Source organism: Artibeus jamaicensis, unplaced genomic scaffold (genome assembly GCF_021234435.1).
Source record: "Artibeus jamaicensis isolate MK-2021 breed Jamaican fruit bat unplaced genomic scaffold, CSHL_Jam_final scaffold_369, whole genome shotgun sequence".
Taxonomy (NCBI): Eukaryota; Metazoa; Chordata; class Mammalia; order Chiroptera; family Phyllostomidae; genus Artibeus; species Artibeus jamaicensis.
This window is the reverse complement of record NW_026522042.1, coordinates 34376241-34381139: the sequence shown is the minus strand read 5'-3', so window position 1 is coordinate 34381139 and position 4899 is coordinate 34376241. Positions and strand designations below refer to the sequence as shown.

Genomic DNA, 4899 nt, shown 5'->3' with positions numbered 1-4899 from the left:
ACCAATAGTGACAGAAAGGAAATCGGAACTCAAATCAATGATTTGGAACAAAAGGAAGAAATAAACATCCAACTGGAACAGAATGAAGAAACAAGAATTCAAAAAAGTGAAGAGAGTATTATAAACTTCTGGGACAACCTGAAACATTCCAATAACTGAATTATAGGGGTGCCAGAAGGAGAAGAACGGCAAGAAATTGAAAACTTATTTGAACAAATAATGAAGAAAAACTTCTTCAATTTGGTGAAGGAAATAGACTTTCAGGAAGTCCAGGAAGCCCAAAGAGTACCAAAGAAGTTGGACACAAAGAGGAACACACCAAAGCACAGCATCATTAAGTTACCCAAGGTAAAAGACAAAGAGAGAATCTTAAAAGCAGCAAGAAGAAAGAAAAGAGTTACCTACAAAGGAGTCCTCATAAGTCTATCAGCTGATTTATCAAAAGAGACCTTACAAACAAGAAGGTGCTGGAAAGACATATTTGAAGTCATGAAAGGCAAGGACCTACAACCAAGATTACTCTATCCTCAAAGCTATCATTTAGAATGGAAGGGCAGAAAAAGTGCTTCCCAGATCAGGTCAAGTTAAAGTAGTTCATCAACACCAAGCCAATTATTATATAAACTGTTAAAGGGACTTATCTAAGAAAAGCAAGATCAAAAACATGAACAGTAAAATGACAACAAACTCACCACTATCAATAAATGAACTTAAAAAATGAAAGAAAGAAAAACAACAAAACCAAAAACTAAGCAAACAACTAGAACAGGAACAGAATCAGAGAAATGGACATCATATGAAGGGTTTTCGGTGGGGAGGGGGAGGGGAGGTGAGGAATGGGAGGGAAAATGTACAAGGAAGAAGCATAATTGGTAGGCATAAAATAGACAGGGAAAGTCAAAAATGGTATAGGAAACAAAGAACTCAAAGAACTTATATGTACAACCCATGGACATGAATAAGGGGGGATGCTGCAGGATTGGGGGGTACAGAGTGGAGGGGAAATAAAGGGGGAAATTGGGAAAACTATAATAGCATAATCAATAAAATATAATAAAAAATTAAATAAATCTATATGTAGTTTTATTAAGACAAAAACTGACAGTGTGGTGTGAAGTTTACATTTAAACAAAGGTTTCATTAAAACCTAACACAGGCCTAAAAAGATTTTACAATGAGGCTCTAAATGCAGGAATAGATGACATCAAGTCTGATGGATCTCATGATTTAAGCATTTTGGGTATTAAATAATTCTTAGGATTAAAAAAGAATTTTTTTGTTTTGTGTTTTAAAGTGAACTCCTGCCCCAGTAGGAAAGTTTAATCTTCCTCTGAGACCACAGCCTCTGAAACATTCCAACTCTCGAAGTGATTTGCTGAGCTCGTGTTGTCTATGACCGCATCTTGCCACCAATAGTTCCAGAGTTCAACGTTCGGCGAACAGAGAGGGCCCAAGATTTTCTACCCTCAGAGCCTGGGCATATCTCTTTACTTTCACACCTCTTATGCCACCCTCTTACCCTCCCCAAATACCTCGGCCGGTGGTTTGGGCGGACAAGCTAATATTTATAACTTCATAACTGGAAAGAAAGGGTCTTCTGGCTAGTTTCAAGAATTAGCACCTCTAAGACAGAGTGATCTGCCTACGTACATGCTCCAATAAAAGAAGTTCCCTCCTCAACCAGTTTCCATCACCCAAAGGGCAGCTTTGGTAACTGATCAACTAGCTTAGTCCTTTATTATCGATAGCACTCAACACCTTGGCTTGTAAGGTTCAGGCATTGGCAGCTTTTAAACAGCTTCTCACAGTCCTCATTTACATTGCCAATGACATATTTCAGAAAAGATAAAATATTCTAGACACAGAACCGAATCACCCTTACTCATTTTACTCATGCCTCAAATTACTCATTTTTTCATTTCCCCAGTCAGGCCCCAAATTTTAACATAAAGAATCTTACCCATTGCCCTTCCTTCCCACCCCAATCCCTTTCACTCCTGAATAATATACAGTAATAGCCAAAAATCTGCACACGTGCTCTCTGCTGTAAAAATGCAGAGTTAACACATGGTAGGACGATGGCCGTGTGCTGTAGGAATGCTATTTGAAGATCTGCAAAATCTTTCTTTATCTCCCACGCACCCGTTCTGCAGGTTTTGTCCTTCATAGAAGGCCCTTTGCTTTCCTCAGTAAAGTACAGAAAGAGTTGCGTTGAAACCCGTATCTCCCTTCTCCTACATAGTCCTTGACCTGCTGTAGGGCACAGAAACTATACTGATTCTTCAAAGAACATCTTCTCAAGCCACTTTATAGTGTCAGGACAAACTGAACCCATTTCCCTCCCCACTTGAAAACCAGTCAAATGTGACCAGGGCATGTGACTCTTGTCATCTTTTCTACTATCATCCTCCAAGTGGGAGGAATGCCATGTCAGCCTTTCCTCAGAGAAGGATATGACAACTTGGCAGCACTTGACCATGGCTTTTCTTTGGCAGGGACAAGGTCAGCCTCGTCAGAGTTTTCCCAATTCATTAGGAACATGAGTTCTCCACTAGAGTCTGTAGCTCTAATAATTTTACACCAGCTCCAAACCCCAGGCAAAGCCTCTTCGTTTTCCTTTTTTTTTTTTTTTTTTTAGATTTTACTTATTTGCTTTTAGACAGAGAGGTAGGGAAAAAGACAGAGGGAGAGAAACATCAATGTGCCTCTTGCACACCCTCCCAATGGGAACGCGGCCTGCAACCCAGACATGTGCCCTGACTGAGAATTGAACCAGCGACTCTTGGGTTTGCAGGCTGGAGCGCGATCCATTGAGCCATACTGGCTCGGTGTATTTAATGGTTTTCTTTTCCGACTCTCCTTTCATCCTGGGTTTGCTCTCCTCTCCCTTTTCTTCAGAGTCAGAGTCAGAGTCAATGCTGTGCTTGCCTCCCTCTGATTTTTCTCCCTCATGGTCTGTTTTCTGTGACTGTAGAAACTTGGCAACGAAGTGGGCACAGTCTGGGTTCTCTTCTGGCTCCCGTGTGTTGCCCTCGTTGAGAACCCTCTTCCACTTAAGGAGCTACTCCACTTGGCCCTTTAACTACTCCACAGTTGAGGACTTTTCCCACCACATATTCCTCTACTTTCTTTTCTAGCACCTCCTCCACTTTCTTCTAGTTTTGCTTTTTCCCCATAGCATTCACCAGCTTTCTGGTATAATGGGTGACACTATTCAGCGTAGCACCCAAGAGCCAAACAGGAATTGGCGTCATGCTACTGGCAGCGTCTCATCAGGCTGGCAGGAGGAGTGGCCCCCAGAAAAGCAACAGGCCCGGTGGCCACTGCTCAGCCCCTCCCTGAAGCAGCAGGCCAGGGTCCGTGGCCCTCCCCTCGGCCGCAGAAACCCTCATTATCACCAGAATTTTCACTATGACAGGAGAACTTGTTTTTATCACCTGAGTTATCATTTATGACTGGAAAACTTGATCACATGAGTTAGCATTTATTCATCGATACCTTTCTTCCCCTATTATCATTTATGACTGCAACCTGCTTTGTTATCATGTGACTTATTATTTATGACTGGAAACTTTCTTTCTCCATGATCTGTATATCATTTATGGCTGTAGACCTTTCTTTCCCTATGCCTTGAGTTTTCTTTTATGTTCCCAGAGCTACACTGCACACCTTGTTTTATTTTTAATGGTTTTCTTAAGTTAATGTTTGACCTGGAAAAAGAAAAAGTGTTAAACAGAAGTTTGAGAAATATAGCTATGAATTCATGTCCTGACTGACTTTCTGTTTTTAGTTTGAGGTACAGAGTTTTTATATCCCTCTTTTTTGCACTCATTTGGAAAAGATATCAGTATAAATATTCCTCCCAATACCATGTACTCAGTAGACTCACAAAATGCCATACCAGGTGAAATTGCTCAAGGCAACAAAATACGTTACCAGGCTACCCTAGAAAAGTTTAAGTTGCTCCTGATGTTTTTGTTTAGTCTTCTTGAGGCATTAAAAAGAGGAGCCTGTCTTTGGACCACCTGGGTTTAGGGTAGCAATTGCTCCAACATAAGTTTGTTTTGCTTTTTCTCTTTCGAGTTTTTCAGAAAATAAGGGACACTTGCACGCCCTGTTTTGTCAGCTTCCCCGCTGCAGCCATTGCCAGAACACTCCTGCTCTTCCCTTTGGCTTGGATCTCGGCCATGTGTGACCTGCTCAGCCCCCTCTGGGGTGGCATAGAGGAGACTGGAGCTCCCCGAGTGGCTCGTGTTGAGTCCACAGCAACTCTGTAAAGATGTGTCATCATACCTTCATTGACAAGAGAGAAACTCAGATTCCTAATGGATCAACTATTTGCTCCAAGCTGCCCAGAGCCACTAAGCAGGGATGTGAAATGTAAGACCAGTCCCAGACATGCCGTCTCACCCAGCAAAGGCCAAACTGTTTCCTGGGACACACCAGCCTTCCGGTCAGGGTGGTCTGTCTGCTTTGTTCACAGAGGAGTGCTTCTATCCAGTGAGTCTTGAGACCTTTGGGTGGGTAGTATTTTTGAGAAGCAGAGGGCCCTGTCCAATGACACAATGGGGACAGGCCACCTTTGATGGACAAGCCCAACCCACATATCTACTGGGACAGGCCACCACCTACCTCATCCAGCGCCCTCACTCACCCCAGGCTCTGGGACCCCAGGCAGCTTCATGGAAAGTTTCCGTGGAGGAAGCATTTGCTCTGACTTCATATAAGTTTTCAGAGTCACACAGCTGTGTGTCTGGCTTAGAGGGTGCTGGGGCCCCACTGCCCCGACCAGGCAGCCAGCTGGCCTGAGCTCAGAGCCAGAGCGCACCTTCAGACTTAGCAGAAAACACAAATACGATTCTCTCTGGCACTGTGACCCCAACCACGCTTTTGCTGAGC

General features: G+C 43.1%; 1 pseudogene; it reads right to left on the bottom strand.

The window, feature by feature from the left end:
* Positions 1-2269: 2269 nt before the first annotated feature.
* On the bottom strand, positions 2270-3203 carry LOC119043368 (chromobox protein homolog 1-like; annotated as a pseudogene).
* Positions 3204-4899: the final 1696 nt, after the last annotated feature.